Source organism: Falco cherrug, chromosome 4 (assembly GCF_023634085.1).
Source record: "Falco cherrug isolate bFalChe1 chromosome 4, bFalChe1.pri, whole genome shotgun sequence".
NCBI lineage: Eukaryota > Metazoa > Chordata > Aves > Falconiformes > Falconidae > Falco > Falco cherrug.
The window spans coordinates 6,303,526-6,326,015 of NC_073700.1; the positions used below are offsets into that span (position 1 = coordinate 6,303,526).

Genomic DNA, 22,490 nt, shown 5'->3' on the forward strand with positions numbered 1-22,490 from the left:
TATGATGTCTTGCAGCTATGGTGTGTTGAAAGCTGCAGCTTCTCCTGCCTGTGTGTGCATGTGTCTGCGTGGGGAAACTTGCTGTTGAACAAAAAGCTTCTGCCACGCTGATGCTTCACATCAAACACCGTTGTAATTCTGCTGGATAAGCTAAACTGATCATTGCAATGGAGTAGCCAAGTCAGGGTTTGAAAGAGGGAAAGGGTGAGTGCAGGGGAGAGGAAGTTTTAGCACCTGCAGTTATTTCACTTCAGCAGTGTTATAGTTAAATCTTAGATAAATTGTTAAATAGGCTCTGGCTGCCAGTTTCAGCACTGCTGCAGCGATTGCAGATGACTGCTGCTCTGTGGCTGTGGGCCAGCCATTGCCCATGCTGCTCTGGTGGGAGAGGGAGAAATGTCAGGGTAATTCAATGTGTGGTCAGCTGGGAGTCACCCAGGGCTTGTTTGCTCTCCAGGGAGCAGTGGAGACCAGAGCGGGGGGTGCCGAGTGCGGTCCCTAGGTCTCTAGGGCAGCTTCAGTGTCAACAGCTAGGTGGGAAAGTTGTAGATGGGCTCTCACGCTGCTGCCACCGGGTCTCCTTGCCACGTGACCGGTTTATGAACAAATGCTTGTTCCTTTGAAGCTGGCCTTTACATCAGCCCTGTTCCTCAGAGGGGTCCCTCTGAATTTCCACAACTGCTGCTAATTGGTGCTGCTTTGGCACGGCTTATGGAGCAGCGGGAGGGCGGCGGGCACAGCCAGGCCATCGCTGCAGCCGCGCTCGGCCGTGCTGGCAGGGCTGGGCTCCTGCGCTCTGTTCTGCCCAGGCTTTCTTTCCAGCAGGACAGTAACCTGGCATAGCTTTATGACTAAATTTCTTTTAGGGAGACAAAATGAAAGAAGAAAACAAACCAAAAACAGCTGACTGCTTTATTTCTTGATTAGTTTCTTATTTAGAGCAAGTACTAATGACGTATTTAACAGAAAATCTGGAGCAGGGCTGACTTCACTGAATAGTTGTTTCCATACTGCTGGTGAAGATTTTTACATTTTTTTTCTCCCAAGTGCACCCCGCATTGCCTTTAGGGACAGCTAGTATAACTACTTTTGTGATTTTCTGTTTGGAAAAACCTGTGTTGTTGAAGCGTAACTTCTCTTCATGCATACCTCTCTTTCAGTAGTAGGTTGTCAACTTAAGAAAAACTGAAAGAATCTGATGATGAAGCTGAAATATCTTGTTTGATCATTTTTAGAATAGCAGATTTAGGGAATTTATTCCAAGACAACTCTATTGCCTACTTTTATATTGTTGCATGGTCAAAGAGAGTGGAAATCAAAATTAATTCCACTGGAGAGTTTTTTAATGTGATAGGAATTTTTTTTATTCTTTTGAATTGTAACAAATGTGCAATGTAAAAATTTCAGACTATCCTGTAAAATTGCATAGTTCTTGTTCTAGTTCTTACTAGTAACAAGGTTGGTTGAATTTTACAAAGATGTTTGTTCTATCCCACAATTAAAATACAAACTGGGTTTGTTTCTTTGACCTCTTGGCTTCCCTTTCTATAACAAAGGCAGGTATAAAGCAAATACAAGGGATTAGTAGACTAATCTTCAACATGAATTTGATTCTGGACTCTGTAGGATAAGCTGTCTGTTGCTGGGCAATGATCAGCCAAATTGTGCTGCTTGTCGGAAAAGTGAGTGATTATGCAATGCTCTCCAGGACAAAATTCACTAAAGTCACTGACAGCCTTGAGTGAACCTGTATATGGAATTCTGCTCCACAAAAACCCAGTGTCAATCACATGAATTGCTTATGCAACAAAATTTTGCTTGTTGATGGTGTCAAGGGAGGTTTTTATCCTTCTCTGATTAGGGCTGAAACCTAATTATAACATGTTACAACATCAAGTGATGCTTTCCTGCAGCTATCGTTGCCTTCGAACGCATGTAATCGGCTGCAGAAGCAATCACAGGTTTTGTTGTAATACAAAATAGCAACATGCTCTGAGAACCTTGCTGAAAGAAATTTGAGATAGCATTCTGTACCAAACCCCCTTACTGACCTCAGGAAGGTTTTTGATGCTGAGCTAAAGCAGAACCCACTTTCAGCCATTGTGGTAGAAGAATCAGACACAATTATTATTGTTTTAAAGCCAAAATGGACAAGTGAGGCCTGCAGCTTACTCCTGGCCATCAGCACATGCAATGAGATTACGTTCCCTTTCATCTTGGAATAACTTAGAACCCAGCTCATTTTGTTGTCTGATGAATTTACCCAGACAATGAATTTACATTAAACAGTAGCAAAATCTGCTCTATAAGGAAGTCAGTGTTGAAGGATGATTATTGCTAGCATAAGGAGTTACAATGCTTTGTTTTATAATTATTGGATATTTGTTGTGTTAGTGCTATAGGAGGAGCACAAGCACAGAATACAAAGAGGATTACTCCTTTAAAAGGAAGAACCTCAACTATTTCATTCATATTTTTAAGTGAGTCAGCTGGAGCACAGACATTTGATGGAGCAGAAATGGCTGATTAATTACATTGCATAGGAACACGCTCTCTAGCCTTGCCCTTCAAAACACTGCCAAATGCTAATCAGAGGGGTTGACTGTTTAGATACTTTCATTGGAGTAATGGGTCGCTGATCTGCCATGAAAGAGGGCGATATTATGACAACTGCATATAGTTCTTGAACTATTAGAAAGTTCCCTGCTTTATGCCAACCCTATACAAGATGGTGTGGGCCTTTTCACTGTGAAGTTCAGGCCACGTCATGGGAAAATCTTTGGTTTCATTGGTCAGCAAAAATTCTGGGTTAGTTCCCAGGTTGGAGGACTAGGGAAAATAGTTTCATTCATTTAGTAGCCTAATAGGGTCCTTCTTTCCGTTATCTGCAACAACCTGCCTTCTTTCTGCTATGAGAGATGCTGCAGAAGCCAGGTTGCAGGTCTGCGTTGTAGCTTCTGTTCTCACATGTCATGTCCTGTGAATGTTACAACTTCCTGAACAAGGCCAACACGCTGAATTATCAGAAAACTTCTTTACGGAAGAAAAAGACACACTCACGTCTCCGCCAGATTTATTGTTCATAAATTAGGTTAGTTTATTCAAACGATGAATGATCTGAGCCACCTGGCCAGAATGAACTAGTAATGGAAAAAGAGCTCTCTGTTAGATGCAAAGTTCAAGTTAGTTTAGGATGAACATGTGACTTACTGTGCGTGCACAGGTGTTTAGATTAGTCAATAGACCTACATTTCTTCCTTAATTCTGTCTGCAAGGCAAGTCTGCAGATCCCAGAAGAAAAATCATCTCTCTGTGACTTATGGTCTAGCTCTAAAAAAGAAATAGGAGAAATGTTCTAAGATGACAATTTTATACATTAGCTTTTACACCAACACTTTAGACGTAAAAGGCTCGATCAACTCCAAGAATTTTGTTTCCTTCCTGTTTTCTGAAAATTTTTAATTCTGAAAATTATTTTCAGAGAGAAAAATAATTTAAACTATATGAAGATGATCGTGAGCCATGCTGCATGGTTCTGACACATGACTATGTATTTTGCTTAGGATTTTTCAGTTCTTACGATAGGAAATTTTCTCAGTGTTTTATTTACAAGTGAGATCACGGTTACAGACTAGGACATATTCAGTGTAGTTGAACTGAGTGTATCAGGCCTCAGGAAAAGTCGAACTAAGGGAATAGGTGTTATCTGTGATTTTTCATTTAAAATGCTTTGTGACTTTAATTTTGTAGACACGAATTGCTGAAGCTGGATTTCAGCAAGCCAGGTTGAGTAAGCGTTAACAAGATTCTGTGTAAAAGCAGAGATTTAAGATACCTGTATAGGGGAATATATGCTGTGTCCTTAGCCCTGTGTGCCTTAGAGTTGTTCTTACAAATATACCTGAGGGGGAAAGAATATAGGCACTTTAAAGAGTTGATGTGATCTGTACCTCTGTTACAGGAATCACAGATGCCCATGCTGTGCCCCTTACGGTGCAGGGTTTCAGAGCAAAGGTTCTTTTTTTCCTTTGCTACCTTCAGCAGTCATTTTGTCATTTTGAACACTGAGCGCTCTTCATCCTGCCGACTTGAACAGTCTTCTAAAGTGTTTACTTTCAAAGCCTTCAGACAAAGTCAGTATTTATTTTCTGTATTGTTTTGTAGGATTTTATTCCATACCATAATTTGGATTTTATTTTTTTTTTAAAAAAAATTCTGTTCCATTTTTTTTAAAATGTTTTTATTCTGGTTTTTAATGTTTCTATTCTATATGGCCTATGGCCTTGGTAGTGGCAAGTTAATGGTTGGACTCGATGATCTTAAGGGTCTTTTCCAGCCTAAATGATTCTGTGATTCTATTTAAACAGGTGTATGTGACCTAGATAATTTAATTTGTGTCCCTAGTATCAGTGGGGATGTGTGAGCCTGAAATACTGACAATTCCATTGAACATACGTGGATTTAGAAGAATAAGAAGGGTAATGGCCTGTTACTGTGTGCTATGCCAGATGCTTTAGTGTCTGGGATATGTTTTGTTAGCATGTAGAAATAACTCTTCCAGTCCCACCTAAAGGAACCAAATATATAATTCATACTTACCGTGTCACGTGCCATAGAAATGTGGAACGGTACTTACTCCAGAGAGCTCCTAATGGAGCTGGGTTAGTAACAAGCTGAATCTGAAGAAAAGTCTGGCAAATTTTTCCATAGTGTTTGTGAGCTACTTGGGGTCTCACGGAGACGCACGGGGCCCCTGGATAGCCCCCGCAAAGATGGGTTCTTTCGGCACTGTTCTTTAACTCTGTCACTGGTTCGTAAGAAACAGTCACAGGTTCTTAATCGTTGCGGTCTTGAACCAGACTGGAATTGGCCATTAGTGATGTGAGACCTTGTCTGCTGCGTACAAGTGGTGCTTAGTACTTTTAACTCTTGAAAAATTTTTAAGGATATAGATGGTCTAGCCACTTCATGTGAGACCTGGCTGTTTGTTCACTGAGCTGCTTACCCAAGTTAGGCATTTTTGGACTGTGAATTCTGCCTGATTGATTTATGAAAATATTGAATGGTTACTTTTAGATTTGTTTTCCGTTTTACTCCACTGTCCATTTCCAGAAGCAATAGTGCTAAGGCAGTACAGAAAAGCATTTGAGCTGCAGAGTTGGAGCATCATTTTCCAAACTATTGTTTCTACACCTATAATTTCTGGATAAATTTGTAAATGTTCGCATATCTGCTTGAGGCAAGCTCTGTTCAACTGTGAAGTAATTTTTTTCTCCCCCCACCCTCACCAATGGCATTGAAGCTACACCTTCATTTAGAATTTTTATTTCAGGAGGAAAATGTACTGGAAGTTAAGCTGGCGTACAGCACAAAGGGAATATTTTGAATGTGTTAAATGTTTGTGAAAATTCTTACTTGGTTTTATTGGTGCTAGGCAAGATCTTGGAGATACCTTTCAAAGCATGTTCAGTTTTCTGAAAGGAATTGGGGCAGAGACATTCTGACATTAATAAGTAAGAGGGAGTAAATAATAGGTATTATGTGCACAGGGGAAAATGATTTGAGTGTAACATAATAAGATAATAAGGAGAAATTAAGTGGTAAAAAGATTTTGGTTTAACAGCAAAAACTGCATGGTGAATATTTGCCTATTAATTTAATTTCACTGCAAGTTCCCTGTGAAACTTTAAGTCTCAGGGGGTCATTTGTCAAATCTTCAGTTAATGTTTCATTAAAAGTAATTTAAACTTGTGGAGACTGTAAGTAAAATTGCAAGTGCACATTATCTCCCCCCAGTTTCACACTGTCTTGACCCTTCCAGCTAACTTTGGAGGCTGCTCATCAAATATTGAGCAGCTGTTAGTGTAATTGCATTCAGTCCACATGCCTATAAAAGATAATCAAGTCTGGGCTAGCCAGGCAGGCCAAGCAGGCAAGAGGATCTAAAGAAAAAACCCCAAACAAACCAACCAACCAACCAACCAACCACCAACCAACCGAAAAAAAAGAGAGGAGGAAGAAAAAGACTGTTGCCAACATGTTGCATCCTGGGCTGGGATTAATGAGGTTACCTGTCACTTTTCCTTGGCGGTTGTCCCATCCCTCATCCATGCTCTTCAGAAGGCCACAGGGAGGGTGTAAGTTCAGCACTAGCTCAGGAGCTTTTTAGTACTGCTACTTTTGTACTCCTAGAGTTTATCAAAAAGAAAATATGAATTAGAGCATTTAAAAAAAAAAAAAAAAAAAAGATAAGCCTAGTTGTTAAGAATATTTAAGAATATTCAATAGTCCTGGTTAGGAGTGGTTCAAAATGAGGGAGACAATGTTGATGGAGTTGAGAAGACCTGCAGATGTCTTGTTTTAAAAGCAGACCTGTGAGAAGTGTACATGTACGAGGCTGCCTCTGTCCTGCTCTTTTTATTGTATGCTAAGTTAATGGGAGGAAGAAATTGTTTCTTAATACTGTACCTAAATACTTGGGCTGATATTTTCTAAGACTTAGATGTAAGCATAACTTTAATTTTAAAGAACACTGTATCTCTATTTTAAATGAAGATATTTAATTTTCTGACCAGCTAGGTGAATGGTAAGCTCTTTCAAGAAGGAAATACCAAGCCAAAGGGCACAAACAGTCTTTGATACTTTTGCACATAAATCCTAGTTTGTAGATATTTATCCCATTAGAGACAAGCTTTACTGGCATGATTAGGAACTATTGTACATGAATTTGGTAACGCATTAGCTTAAATGTATTTGGCCTGATTAACACCAGCTGAACTTAATTTATTACATGTGTGGCTAGGACTGAAGTGTGCTGTTTTGTCTCTTTTCACCAGTGTGACTGGGAAGAGTCTTGCCCAGTGTGGGTTAGCCCAGTGCATGGCAGAGTCTTCAAGAAAACTGTCGTGCCAGCTTAGTGTCCGTGAGCAGGAAATCCATTTTAGCAGATCTGGAGAAGTAGCTAGCGGTAGTGCTGTGACAATTTCAATTAGAGGTCTGAGAATGGTAATTATGTTTACATACCAGCAGTCTGATTAAATGTAAACTAATTATGTGAAAAGCTTAAACTGTGACCTGAATTACTCTGGCTGAATCACGGTTGAACTTCAGCAGAGTTTTTGGATAACATATTATCATTACACAACCTTTCTTTTTTGTAGCTGGGCATATTGCCGGTATTACTGGGATAATCCAACCTTCCTTTCCCCTTTCTCTACTTCTTTCATCCAGCTTCAGGCATAACCTGTAGCTATTTTTGGATTCAGCTCTTCAAAACCCTATTTATAAAGCAAGAGGTATTCAGTTCCACCGGTACAAGAAACTGGGGAATATGAAATGGGTGTGCAGATAATCTGTCTTTTGAAGCAAAAGTGAGTTCAGGAGGATTTTTTTATACTGGCTGTAGAGGGGCTCTCCTCGTGGAACCTTCTCAGTCTTCAGAGAAGGGAGGGATGGTCTTTGTGGCCTGTTGTGCAAGTTGGTCTGCTGAAAAACAGAGTTTGTGACCCTCTCCAAAGCACGTGAAGATGACAGCTGAGAGAAGGCTGTAAGATATTTTAAGGACCAAGTGCACAACTGGGTACTTAAACCCTAGAGGACATTATCTCCAGAAGAGAGATCAAAATCTGTTTAACATAATCCACAGTCTGCCCTGTGCTGGAGTTCAACTAGTGATCTAGAACAAAATCCTTGAAAACTTAGGCAGTGTGTGTGGCACCATGATCTGACAGCGGTATAAACTGCAATTTTGAGCCAGTAGTACCCAGCAAAATCACAGAACCAAAGGACAGTTCTGGTTGGAAACGACCTCAGGCGATACCGGTACCTGGTCACCCTCTGTGCAAAGCAGGACTATACTCCATGTTAGATTAGGTTGCTCAAACCCTGAAAGTCCTGCAAAGCGTGTCCTCTCTGTCCGCTGCTGTACTTCCAATGTTCCCTCTAGGGGAAAAAGCCTTCTGGGTTTGGATGGAAAAATATCTGCATCAAAGCGTTGTCTGGTTCACATATCCTTTTGATACAATATAAATCAGCCTCAGAGCCTGAACCACAAGGCTGAACGTAGCATCCCATGATCCTTTCATGGGATTTCAATGTCAAGATCAAAATACATAGAAAACCTGAGCTGTTTATCCAACACTGAACATCATCCTAGAACTCTGGATTTGCAAATTGTATGTCTTTTTTTTAATACTCATGAAAATGTGAACAAGTGTGACAACAAAGGAACAATTAAATTCAATTAGAACTGACTAATGTTACGGTACTGCGAAAAGATTATATCTTGTCAATCTGAATAAGTGATTGCTTTTATGGTTAAAGGATGACAATGCCTCCGGTTCTAAAGATGTAACATTCAGAATTGATCTGCAAATAGGTCTTCTTAAGTCTGACTTTTTCTGTTCTTAGTCCAAAAGGAGCAAAGCCTTCATTGCCTGCAGTGGTTTCGTTTCCGTTCACCAAAGGACTTCTGCAAGAGCCACTCCAACTGGGTTTGCTTGCTTCCATGTGCTGTAGATTACACACAATTCCCACAGCAGAAACAAATCACAGCAAATTATCTTATTTTCTATTTTCTTCTTTCTACAGGAATTTACTTCTGGCTTTATTAATTACCTACATGGAAGAGAAGACTGGCAGAAACATTCTGCAGGGATTAAATACAACCACATCTCAGTTTCTTTTCATAGCTTGTTTCCAATATTATGAGTGTTCAAAGGTCAGTTAAAATACCTCCGTGCCTTTTCAAGTGGTTTTTTTGTGAGTTTTTTGTTTGTTTGTTTGTTTTTTTCATTCTTGAAACCCAAACCTTCTGAATTAGTTGTCTTGTCTCTACTTTTCTCATCAGAATTACCGGGAATTTCTGGACTGCTGGCACAGCATTTGGGAGAGGAGATGTGTGTGGAGAAAAAAACAACAACTTGGTGTTTGATATATGAAAGATAGCTGGGTTTTGCAAAAACATAAGTAAATAAAATTTACTTTTAAAGTAAACTGACCTTAATACTCTTGAAACAAGTTGACATCCATATTGGGCATGTGGATTACTGCAGTGATATTTATAGGGCATAATCTGTTAATTGTAGAAATTCATGGGCTTTACAGCCATTTGGTAGCAAAGTCCTCAGTTTCTAGTATTACTGCAAGCAGTTTATATTGTTGCATGGAAGCATGTCCGTCTGTTTTTATGTCCTCACTGTTTTTCTGTGAGGGGTAATTTAACACTGTTGGAGGTAACTGAGGCTCAGGAATAGCATATGTAGAATTTTGGTCATGCAGTGCAACTTATGGTTTCTGCTGTGTTAAAGAATTGGCACACGCATATTCTCTTCAGCCTGAGCTTATTTGACACTCACACCAAAGCTTTTCAAACCTTTTGCTTAACCTTGTAAAAACAAACAAACAAAAATATTAAAGTTTTTTTCCCCTGTGCAGTGCAGCGGTTGGCCCGGGGAGCCTTTCAATGCATCTCAGCTTGTGATGCTTAGAAAAACTGGGATGCACAAGTAGCCCCTTCTTTTCCAGTAAGTATTGATGCCTTTGTCAACACGCATTTCACATATTTAGAAATAATGAATAGCATCTTTGGAAGATCCTAGAGATCAATGAGAATTGTTATATTTTTCTTTGATACCTCTTTATTATTCAAGTAAAGGCAAGTAAGTACAAGGTGTTAAAGTGTTTCAGCCAGAGATAAAAATGTGCTATTTCATCTTTAAAATCCAGAACTGCTCTGGTCCTTCTGTGCATCTTAACTATGTTTTCTCCATAATTTTTCTGCTATGATTACTTTTCTATTCTTATAGCTCAGATTTCAGCTCTGGGAACTTAACTGTCATGCTGACTTTTAACATCTCCGGGATTAGAAGTAATCTGTACCCTACAGTTTTAATTTTCTGATGATTTGTGTGATTTGATTAAACAGGTGTTCAACTAGGTACAGTTTCTGGGGATTTGGACAAAATTCAGCTTTTCCAATTAATAAGGATTTTGCAACCTTTTAAATAATTTTCAAAGTCTGTTTTAAATAGCCAAGGAGATGAATCTAAGCAGCAGTAATCTCTTCAACAATTTTCCTAACTGTACGCTGAGAGAAACTTTAGGCTAATTATTTTAAAACTGGTGGACTAGATTTTAATCATCAGGTCTCAGGAAACTTCTCCATTCCACTCAGTATTAATGTGATAAATGTGTGCATATTACACAATTTAGGCCTTGTTGTCAGTCTTTAATAAATCAGAACTTTGTTTCTTCTTGCCAAATTTTCTGGTCGTCTTTTCACTCATGCTTATCAGGAGGTTGCTTTGGTGTATAATCGCTAGTGACAATCTCAAAAACAGCCTTTTTAGTTATTTATTGCTTTGGCATCCCTCCCTGTGTTAAACCTTGACCTGCCTGAAAAGATCAGAGATCTAGTTGAGGTGAAAGAAAAATACTGAAGTTTTAGAAAAACTAGCAAAAAAAAAAAAAAAGAAGAAGGATTAATTCTTGTTGGCACTGGAGACATCATGAAATCGCATCACTTTACTGACATTGCTTTGGCCTTGTTAGTTCAAAGCTGATTTTCTTGCATCCTGTTGTTGCTTTTGTGTCAGGTTTCTTTGGTTTTTTTTTACTTCACCTCAGAGAAGAGTCAAATGTTTTTCTTTTGAGAGCCTGTTTGTATGGCTTGGGGAGTGGTCTTGTTCCTGTACCTGTTTTAGCCATGGTGCTGCTGAAGTCACAAACAAAGAAGTTTATTGCAGTAGAGGTAATTTTATTAGGAAGGGGACTAAAAATGTCTTAATGTTGGCATTGCCTGTTACTGTTTCCTACTTTGGATCAAGTTCTCAAGTTCATGGTACCATTTCTGATAACTTCTTGTTGTGACAAAGTACAGGAACCCTGCCTGGACGCTGTCTGGCACTGAAGGCGCCATGTGCTGCTGTGCAGCGATGCTTCAGTCCAGTCTGGTTTCTCAGAAATGAAGTGTGAGCTTCTATGGGGAAACATATATAATATTAATTAGATTGCCAAATATGTGATGCTTCCATCTCTGACTGTGGTCTGGGTAAGGCAGGTAGCTGAACTGTCTGCTTTCTGCCATCGCACTGCTGTTTCTAGCGGGGCTTATTCTGGCCTATTAGAGTGGGAATAAGAATCTCTTCGTAAAGTATTATGTTGCTCTGAGATTTTTCTGAACCTGGCTGAAGCAAATTTAATGCTCTAACTCCTAACACAAGAATTCAAATTATTTTTCCATTTACAGAGTTTAGCCTGGGAAACAGCAGTTTGTTCAGAAGTTCCTAGACCCATTAGCAGACCTCCTCTTTTATCTGACTTCAAGTGAAAACAGTTTTGCTTTAGTTCAATATATTTGAAATGGTGTGACAGCCTATGCAATGCTAAGCTTTGAAAAGTCAGAGCTGGATGTCATCAACCTAGAAATGACAAATCACATCATCCTGATTAACTGCATTACCTGGAGGAAGGATAGTGACGTGACATTGCACTAGATCTGATCAAGAACCTTAAGGGATCCTATAAATAATGTCTGTATAGGACTGAAGACAAATCTTTTGATGCAGACAGACATCTGCTTGTTAATATAAGACTTGTGTCTAGTCACAGCAGCGCCAGCCTGGCCCATGTTACGTTGCAAAGGACACATTAGGATGTTGTACCCTACAATCAACACTATTAACTGCAGCACTCTGATAACCAGTGCTAAAACACTACCACATTGACTACGTTACTAAATCATTAAAAAGCTCTGATGAGCTGAGTGTGTGCTACGTGACTGATATCTGAAATGATTTCCCAGGAGAGATGACTTGTCACTGAAGAACAGTTTGAGTAAGCCACATGGCCTCTCCTGTATCCTTAGTAGCCAATATGCAGGGCAAAAATTTTTAAAGACCTGGTCTAATAATGTGGATGGCACATATATATATATTTGAATATGTTTGTTAGATTATCTTAGGCTGATTTTGCATCTTTCTAATGTTTAATTACAGGAAAGCATGTTTCCTGAGAACTATGTAATCACAACAGCAAGTTCTAAGGAATTTTTGGGAATACTGGCAGGCTTGATGTAATACATGTCACCTTGAGATCTGGACTGAGAACCTTCCTACACAGCAGCATGAGATTATGTGAAATGGTGTTAACAATGACAATAATAATAATGACAACAACAATAATAATAATAGAAGGAAAAAGAAGGAATATTTAAAAAAGGAAAGAAAAAAGACAAGTGAACAGAATATTTCTCACTCACTGCTGGTTCAATTCTGACAGATGAAATTACCTGTGTTATCATCTCCAATGACTGGCCAGGTAATGTATTGAGGAAATACCAAAAGTAGGAGAATCAGTGACAAGGGGTTGCAAGAGGAGTCATCTTCAGCAACTAAATGGGGAAGAATTATGCTGAAGTTGTTCAGCATTTTCAGACAGAGGTAGGTGTGTGTATATTTAATAAAATCGCCGTAATGGTATTATTTACAGCTAACCAAGTGCTACCAAGTGCGTACATGTATTTGGTATCCTTTCTGCATCCACGTAAGGGTGTGCAGATCTAACATTTTTACAAGCTCTCTCTGGAGCTGACCAATACAACAGAGCAGACAAGGAATAATTATTGTAGACATACTCCAAACCGTGCATTGAGCATGTTATTACTACGAGATGCCTAAAAATAGCATCCCAGGACTTGCCTGGAGAGCTCTTGTCTGTGCTGAAGAAGAATGGATATGCCACTTAGAGCCTATTATTTAATGAGAAAGGCAATGTTGACACAAACTAAATTGCTTTAAAGCAAGGTCAGTCATTTTTCATGAAGAGAAAGCCTTGTGTTTCTACCAGTCAACAGTTCCCACCGGTGACCTGATTAGGCTGACACAGATACAGGGATGGAAGGAATTATTCTACTATATTTAAATACAGATATGCTTCTGGTTTTCAGTTTAGCTGAGCTGAACAAATATTAGCTTGGAATGATCTGAAACTGAAACATTTCAATAAATTGAATATTTTTTGTAGGTTGAATGAAGATTTATATCCAGCCACAAGTAAATCGAAATTTCAACTGCCCTTAATAAAAGCAAAAGGCTTGACTCATAAAACGGAAAAAGCTGAAGTCAGACTCTAATTTGGAAGGCAGTTCAGCTTGAAACTATTTTTCTTTTATTTATTATGAATAAATTCTTCCTAGAGAAAAATCCTTCAGCCCTATATTTCAAAAAAAAGTGCATGTATTTCAGGGGGAAAAGCAGAATCTACATTGCTTATTCAGTTCTCCCCATTCACAAAATACTGTTCTTGGTGGAGATGAAAGCTAACTCTTTCTGTACTTGTGAGGAAAGTTTCATTTGGAACAGAATGTCTCCTCACGTAACAAATCACCTGCTCCCTCTTTATTTCAACTTCCAGAATTTGTCGAGACTGTAGTCTAGCTGGAACTTGAAGTGGAGAAATAAATTGTAAAGCCGAGTGGAGGTGGTGGTAGTCACTCCTCCTTCGTTGACCTTGGTGCTCGCAGGGCTGTTTCTCACTCTTTTCTCCTCGCCCTTGCTGCCGGGCACTGGTTTCCCCTTTCTGAAATGCCGTTTTGCAGCGGCTGCCCCCACACCGCTGCGGGGCCCAGCCGTGCCCTGTGGCAGGGCCACTACAGAGCCATCCATGCCCAGCATGGGGTGGCCCCGGCATCTCCCCCCAGAGACCCCCACCGCCAGCCCCTGGGCACGGGTGTCTCTGCTTAAAAAAAATGCAGTTGTGGAGAAATGATGTGAAGGAAAAAGAGGTATGTCACTAGAGCCATGAGGAAGTATTTCCAGGGGTTGTGTGAAAGAACATAAACAGAAGCAGGAGGAGAAAGCTGAGTGGACCCTTGCTCTATGTTACTAGTTTTAACGGGAGAGCCTGTACTAAATCAGCACGAAACAACGTGACCCGAAAACGCTGCTGTTCAAGAGACCGTAGAGGAGAGGTATCGCAGGAGGATATTGTCTGTTACAGGAATGAAGAGACCGGAGAACAGAGAGGAAGGAGGACTTGAGGACAGAGGACATCTTCTAAGTTATGAACACACTGTACATTAGGCTTCAGCACTGTCACCCCTGATGTTCCCCCTCCCGCAAACCAGTGACGCGGACAGGGAGGTGCGCACCGTCTACAGGCTAAATTTTACAGTCACAAGAATTACGTTCACCTAGGGGAAAAAACAGGTGAATACTTGCTGAGTGTTGTGTTGATCAGTTAAGTCCCTCTCACAGCCTACTCAGGTGTCTCTTCTCCATGGCATCATTAGTTTCTCATGAACTTTGGCCTTCTACTTTTTTCATTTGTTTCATTTTGTTTTAACAGACTATCATTTGTGAAGGAAATCTGGCAAATATAACGTGATCCAGTGCAGACTGACTTGTGCTGTTTCATCAGGTTGGATAGATGATGCCCACTTCAATTTCTGTGTGTGCCTAAGCTGAAGCCCTGCAACATCATTTTATCTGTCATCATTAAACGCATTTCCAGATATTTTTAATAGAAGTGTCTGGCTACTTGGAGATAATGGACAAAGCATTTACAGTAATCACCTGTTCTCGCTATTCATGGGTGCGCAAGGAATCCACCAGCACAGTGCATCTTTTCAGAAGGATTTGGACCCTGACAGCCTGACACCATTGCCTTAAAGCCACATCAATGAAAGATTTTCGCGCAGCTACCAAAAAGATTTACTGGGGAGCCTGTGGGCTGAGCATTTCCAGTCTGGTGAAGTAGAAGTAATAAGAAAAACGGTCATGGTAAGAAAAATTACTTCCTGCACCTCTAATGTTGTTGTCCTAATTTTTTTTTGTATGAGTTAAACTCTCTTGTTTCCTATTGCTGGGTGCCTTGAATATTAACTCTTCAACATTTTTTGACAAGTCTCTTAGTCTGTAGCAAACGGTAACTCTCCCATTCTCCCCATATCTTTAACAATTATCATTTGAAAGTCCTTTGCAATGAGGAAGCGAGAGAAAATTTTGGGGTTTCCACAGTTTTTTAATAGCTTGAAAAATTATCCTGGAGAAGAAATAGTTGATGTAATTGGTCTAGAACTAATGAAAGAGGAGCTCTGATGAAATATATTGATATTTACCATAGTCTGCCTACAGAAGCAATTTTCTTCATTAATTCTTTTCTTCTTCTTCAAATTAATCTGGGGATAGTAAATATTAAATGCTCACCACTTAGAAGGAAAGGGATTTGTCACAGAGCAGTGGCACTGTGGCATTTGTAGAGACTTTTCCATCACTAAGGGATAATCGGTTTAATGACGGTGTGAACAGATTGCTAACTGCTGTGGTGGGCTTTCTGGGCTGGAGGGAGGAGGTTAAAGTCTGGCAATGTCAGCAGGTACCTGGCAAGAAAGTATGTTTGGTTTCTATACCAAATGTCATGACATTTTTGTTTTGTCTTCATTTTTCTTGTGGGCTCTTGCTCTGAGCAGCAGTTTTATTGTGAAATGCCGTTGCATCAGATCGAAGCTGTTTATTGTGCGCTATATTGCGCTCCGGATAAACCGAAAGGCATTCTGCCTACTCAAGGCTTAAACACAGGGTGGTGTTATTGCATTCATGCAGTTAGAGATGCATGCTAGAGGCTCTCAGCTGCTTGCTATCTGTAGCTTCTGCTGTATATGGTGTATCTGTGTACAGCAAAGTGGGTACATTTTATTTTCAAGAAATCTGTGTATAAATCCGGTGCAATTAAAATTATTAACCATAATAACAAATCTGTAGCATCTTTGACGCTATGAAACCAACACCTGGTCTCATTTTAGACCACTAGCTTGGTCTAAGCTTCAGATAAATAACTCCTTGGCTGACCTGTGCAATGGGAAAGTGTACAGAACACCTTGCTCTGCTACTTTGAGGTGAACACAGAGTCTCGAAATCAGACCAAAGTCCCCAGGCGGCTTGCCAACTGCCCTAGATGTTCTCAGTAGATTGTTAGCACTGCAGAAATTAAAGTACTTGTGAAATGCAGGAGGGTTTCGTAGTACCAGGGATTATTTATACCAAATTTCCACTGGTTTAAAACGTGTGATGGATGAGATTCCTACTTAAAACCACCTCTCTAATAAAAGCATGTTGCTGCTCAGTTCTACTCTGATCTGCAGAAATTTCAGCTGGGAAGTGTGTTTGAGGGCTTGGTGCTAAACATAGTGAATATCGTGATGTTAGATGATCAAAAACTGGTATTTGAAGTGGTGATTTCTATTGTGTTTTCCTATGATTTGAACGATTTGAATTACCAGCATTTTTGAAATGTCGGTTAGACATACAAGACTAGAGCTACCTGAGCCAGTCAAGGGTTATTAAAGGGCCGTTGCATCCTGCCTCGTGCTGGTGAGTGTCTTTGCTCTAGTATAATATAGAAAAGTACCAACAGTTTTCCAGTTTCCTAAGTGAATCTCCTGCAAGTTATAGAGAAGGCAAGGAACCAAGAGGAAAGTGTGGGTAAATTCCAAGTCACAACAGAGCAGAAAGTACAGCTCCAGTTCTCAGCACATAGGAGTTTGGTTTTAGTAGAGGTCTTACCTCATCATACTCAGGAAATGGCCTGCTTGCTTTCTTCCAAAACTTCCAACTCCTCCTCCTTACTGCTGGCCGTGGGGCGAATGCGCCCTCTCTGCATGTATCCCTGTGTCCTAAAACAGAGTGACAGTGTGGGAGCACTGACGGACGGATCCACAGACAGGTCCTGAGCTGCAGGTGCACAGCTTGATGTTGTCAGGCACATTTAAGATAGTTTTTAATATTTGTCCTACTGAATGTGGATATTGTGCTGCTGGGTTTGGGTGAAGCTCAGTGGGACTTCAGATCTGACATTGCTTTCCTTTCACCCTACAACTGTGGAGGTATTAGACAGTCCCATTGGCAGAGGTTTTAAAGAGGTCCAAGCACTGCGCTAGGAAAACATTGTGGCATCATCAGGAGAACTGGAAGGATGATAGGGATTTAACTGAATGTGCTTGCTTTTCTTTTAAATTTATGATATGTAAGACACTTATTAGAATATGCAATTAACCTTGAGTTTCTAAAATTGTGATGTATTTCTTTCCTTGGAATACAGTTCCAAATGAACTGCTAGCATAACTTCAGAAATGCCCTTGAGGTATTTAATATATATTAATTAAACAGGTGATTTTATGTACAGGTGGAGAGCCGTATAAATACTCAGACTTGGTTATAAATATTAGATTTAATCTTGGTAAGGACACTTAAAATAAAAGTGAGATATAGGTAAGCATCAATTCCCAGGTCACCTAATTAAGTGGCATCCTTGCTTTGTAATTTTTATTGTGCTAAACAAGGAATGTGTATACTAATTAAGATGACTAATAGTTACATTCAATCTAATTATAGTTCTGCCAGGAGGCACTATAATAGTTAAGGGTCTGTCAATGTTTTTACTACAAAATCTTGGTCTTAGTGGTGTGTAGCTTAGCTATAGCACTGTACTTGCTGCCTTACAATGTGGTAGAAGATGAAACACGCTGCATGTACTGTCTTGATTTGAATTTTATTTGTTCACTTGAAAGGCATCTTTTTTGTAGTGTTTGAGATAGAAGGTTCAAAGTAAAAATACTGTTTATTGGTTTTGAAGCACACAAGAAAACTTCAGAAGTTTACATTGCAACTTGTTCCATTTGCATAAATATAAATATTTTGTTGTTTATTTGAGTGGAATCTCCTATGTTAGTAAAACTGAACAGGAAATCTGGCAGGAGCAAGATTTGGGCAGAGCTTTGGGTTCAGTATTTTTATCTGGGATGGTTCAGACTGGCATAGATTTTTTTTCTTTTATATTTTATATAAAAAATTTATATTTATTTTATTTTATATGCACAGAAGGCAATGCTTTTGTCTTCACTGGGGCAGAAGTGGGAACAAGGACTGTGAAATGGACCTAGGCCTCACACAGGCCCTGCTGCCCCACTGGGTGTAGGTGTTGAGTAGACGATGGGGTGTTTTGAATCTGAGTTCATCAGCAAATCAGTAGCTATTATGTCATGTCCTGTCCTGAATGGAGAAGCTGCTTGTTAAGATTAACATTTCCCATGAACTTTTTTCTTATGGTCTTTTGAGTACTCTAAAAATGGGCAAAGAAGAAATAGATTTGGTGAAGAATGGTAAATACAGATCCAGAAAAGTGTATTTAGAAGATAATAGCCTCTTTTTTTTACAAAGACTGATATGTCTCATGAGAAATCTGTTTAAACTATCATTACATAAAAGCTGAGAAATTATTTCAGTTTCAGATGCTGTACATCTGGAGAACAGCAGCAATATACCACGTCTTCTCAGAAGTTAGTATGAGAGAGCCAATTTTGATTGGATTGTGTTGGTTTTGATAAGGTGAAAATGCAGGACAGGTTGGACAAATCTCACTTAAAAACAATCTAAAAGTGTTACTTGGTACACCTGTGGCAGAGCTGCATTTTCTCTCTAACAAGAATGATATTTTTGACCTGAATTTTCAGGGTAGTTGTCGTACAACTGTAGTGCCCGGTGACAAAAACGGTGATTGTCAGGTATGCCCTGGTGGGCTTCAGTACTGCTTATGCTGGAACACTAACCGCAAGATAACACCACTCCAAATGAACAGTGTCTCTGTAAATACCATGGGACTCATTAAGAGCCATGGTTTGGCAATTAGCAGTTTCCGAGTGGCAACGGTGAGTGAAGATGTTTCACAGGGTGAAACATCCTTAGGATATTTCATGAGCTGCCAGAGTAAGAGAGAGACAGCGAGGCTGAGGCAGTAGCATTTTGCTCGAGGCTGAGATTCACAGCTCAGCATGGTCAGAAGATTAGTAGGAGGAGTAATTTTTTTTTTTCACCGAAATGCTCACCTAGAGCATCACCATGCCAGAATCTGACCCTCTGTGAAGGGGACCAGCTTAGGTTATTTTGTACGTCTAGTCTCACTGGCTGAGGCCACGCGTGTTTGTTCAACCTTCAGCTCTCGGACAACTCTCTTAAGTGCCAATCTGCCTTCTGCCCCTTCTTCAAGAGCTTCTTTTAGTGATCCAGACTCAGGTCTGCCTGTTGGTTTTCTGCAGACACCTACACAACTCATCCCATTCAGTGAGCATTTCTGGGTACTGCTCAACTCAAGGTGATTTTTTCAAGTCATCCTTTATTTTACAGCTTCCTCCTTCTTCAGATAGAAGCTCCCAGAAACCCAGCAAAAGCAGCTCATCAGCCTCGACTGCTTCCTTGTCCCAGGTGTGGTGGTACAGAGTTACTAACATACAGTACGTGACAGCAACCGGTCCTGATGTGCAGTGTTTACAGTAAGGGCTTTGCACCATCATACAAACAGACCTTTTTCTTTCACCCTCCCAAAGATCAGAGCTAGTATTTGCACGAAGTCAACAATTTGTGTTTAATGTTATCTTTCATACACTGCTTGCTTGCTAGAAAATACGTCACCCTTGTAAGTGTTAAGTGTTTCATTCAAGAGACAGTTGAGAGAGACAACAAAGAACAAAACAATGCAAGATAAGCAAAAGCCTCTTAAAATGAGCTTGGAAATTTACTACTGGCCTTTGTTCCCTTATGGAGTTTCTGGTGCTGCACCAAGAAAAAAAAAACGTGTGTGTGTATATATATATATATACACACTTAGGAAATCGTATGCTGCCTGAAACATGAAATCTGTAGCACATTCTGAATATGTTTTTTGTGTAACAGCAAGAGATTAGAGATTTTTTTTTTTAGTGCTGTCTTATTAAGCAAATAGAACAGACTTTCAGCTCTTCATTGTCTATAGTTTACTTCTCTTTTGAGCTGGTATAAGATGAGTTGAAGCTCCTCAATCTTCACTGACTTTCATTTTCTCACATCAGCTGTGTTTTTTGAACAATGGTTTATAGGAATAGACACATTTACAACATGGTTTTAGCTGATCTTATTTAGAATTATATTTAATAGTAGTTTTTAGCCATCTTTGCTGCTGCTCTTTCTTGCATTTATATGCAATTGTTCTGAAAGATTACACCAAATATAAGCTATGCACAGTCAAGGAAGCTTGAAATCCATACCCATAGCTGACTTTTGAAGCCAAAATAAGAAAAGCTACACAAGCAACAGCTTATTTGAGATGTATATAAACTGTGTCTGCACATATATGCAGGTAAACATATTTTGTATATGTGTGTCTGAGGTTTGCTTCCTGGTACCTTTGTTACCTGGTAAATTCATGGTTTATGGAATTTTTTGACTGAAAGGGTTCAAATTCACCCTGATTTATGGCACTTTGTTATACTCAAAGGTTTATTCTGAATTCCACATTGGGTAAAACACACTTGCTGGCTGTGTGCCAAAGCCACAGCAAAACCAGTGTGTCCAAACAGTTGAGGGATTGGTCACTGTGTCCTCCCATGCTTGGCAGGGTCATGAGCCTGTGCAAATCCTTCACCAAGCTGGACACATTTTCCATGTTTTAAACTGTTCCCCAAAAGGAATGGGACTTCAGGGATGAATGGCCAAGGGTGATTTGTAAAATCTCCCAGCTTTTTACAGCATCTCTTTAGCAACTCGGTGTCCTGAATCGGGAAGCGGTTGATACGTACGTGTTAGCCACTAAGTGCAACTCCTGTCCAGAGCCAGGGAGAGCTTTTCGTGGCCCTGTTCCCCTGCGGCTGTGGCCAGCAGCCCCGTGCGGTGCCATACATCGCAGTCTGTGCAGGGGAGGGTGCAAGGAGGAATGCAAAGTCCAGCAGAATCGGGCTCCTTACTCCAAGAACATCTCGTAAGTGCTTTTATCCCTCTTCCCCAAGAGACAGAGACCTTTGGATAGGACATTCCTTTTAGATGTGCATAAACAAAAATAATCAATACTGTCTTTAATACAGTATTATTTTGTTTGTTCCCTAATAGTATTTAGTTTAAAATATGCACACGTAGGCATCTCCTGTTTTGGTCTATACTCCTTACTTTGCCAGACCACAGCAATCTGGTCATAACATCCTTATATATGGAGCTGTTTTTAGGCAACATATATTCTGATGTTAACGTGCCTGTGTTTGGCTCAGGTTGGTCCATGTGTTGGAGTTAAGTGGCTTTTCTATGATGTGAATAGCCTTGCTCCAGTGTGTCTCAAGAAAAATTCAGTCATTGGAAATCCTGCTTGGATCTTTCAAAGAGATTATTCTAATGGTTTCAAATGAGAGGCTTAGGAGTTTGAGAGGTAGGTGTTTTCACAGGCTGTCTCAGTGCCGATCACTCCTGAATTTCATTTGACGTGCCTCACAATTAAATATAATACAGCCGTGAGAATGTAGGTCAGCAGTCTCTTTATTCTAAGTATGATTTGTTTTCAAGGTGAAAAACCCCTACCAAACAACTTTAAAGGAACTAAGAGAGAACAAAGAGCACAAAAATTACTTCAAAATAAACTTTTAATGAAGCTTTCTGCTACACACTTAAGGAACAGGTATTATGTTTCCTGGGGCACTATTAACACGCTGAATTAGCTTTATGTGCTGCCACTTTATTCTGAGACTCTCCTGATTATCATGACTTCGCTGTATGCCACTGTTCAGCATACTAAATGTCTGCTGGAAGAACAGGTCCCAAGGCTGTGAGTTAGGGACCCAGGGGCTGCAGACTTGTGCTTTCTTGAAGAAAGTGTCTCTGCAGATTTCATAGTCCAGCTTTTGTAGTAATTCCACCTCAGCTGTGCGCCCATCTGCCCGACCTGTCTTTAGTGTCCCTTTACAATCTGCACAGGCTGGCACAGCTGTCCCAAGGCTCCTCTGCAATGTCAGACAAGCAGAAGGGTTTCCCCTCTGCCCCATGGGGGGGGGGGGTTGCAACCAGCGCTGGATTCCCCCGGGCAGCTGCTTGTCACACACACACCTGAATCAGCAGAAACTGCCTGGCTTATGAGGCATTGAATTTAAAATTCAGTTTCTTGCTTCCCCTCAGACCAGGATTACCCTGGAGGCATACAACTGCTTATTCTTCCCTTACAGCAGCACAAACCAACGTAGAATGGCCGTAATGGAAGACATGAAAATGCTAAACATTGATATTTAGCATGTAGAAGCCCATATTAAGGCCCCGCTATGCAAGACAGGACACAGAACAAAAGCACGCTCCTGAGAAAAACACTGTGCTTTAGTTGTGAGAAACAAAAGACGACTGTACTAAATAGATGAGGGGGTTGGAAGTAGCAATGAGATGACTATACTATGTTACTACAATAAGCAGCAGCCGCAGCACACCAGCTGCCTAACATCTTGCAGAAACAGTTTTGTGTAGTTGGAGAGCAACTTCCAACCATTTGCTTCACCAAAAGTACGCATCTTTGCATTTCAACCATAGGCAGTTTTTTCATTCGAGGTGCACCAAGGTACTGGCTGTAGAAATTAACCTGAATACATATTTCCCTGGTGCCTGGCTTGATGCTAGAACAGGGATTAGAGATGAGTAAGCACTTTGTGAAGAAGGAAA

General features: G+C 40.2%; 1 long non-coding RNA gene across 1 annotated transcript in view; it reads left to right on the plus strand.

The window, feature by feature from the left end:
• The first annotated feature begins 9,438 nt into the window (after window positions 1–9,438).
• LOC114017281 (uncharacterized) overlaps window positions 9,439–22,490 on the plus strand; it is a 41,474-nt gene continuing 28,422 nt past the window's right edge. Inside the window, exons 1-4 of the long non-coding RNA XR_003562235.2 lie at window positions 9,439–9,524; window positions 11,997–12,440; window positions 13,999–14,207; window positions 14,347–14,780. This is a non-coding gene — a long non-coding RNA (uncharacterized LOC114017281). The remainder of the gene's footprint in view (window positions 9,525–11,996; window positions 12,441–13,998; window positions 14,208–14,346; window positions 14,781–22,490) is intronic.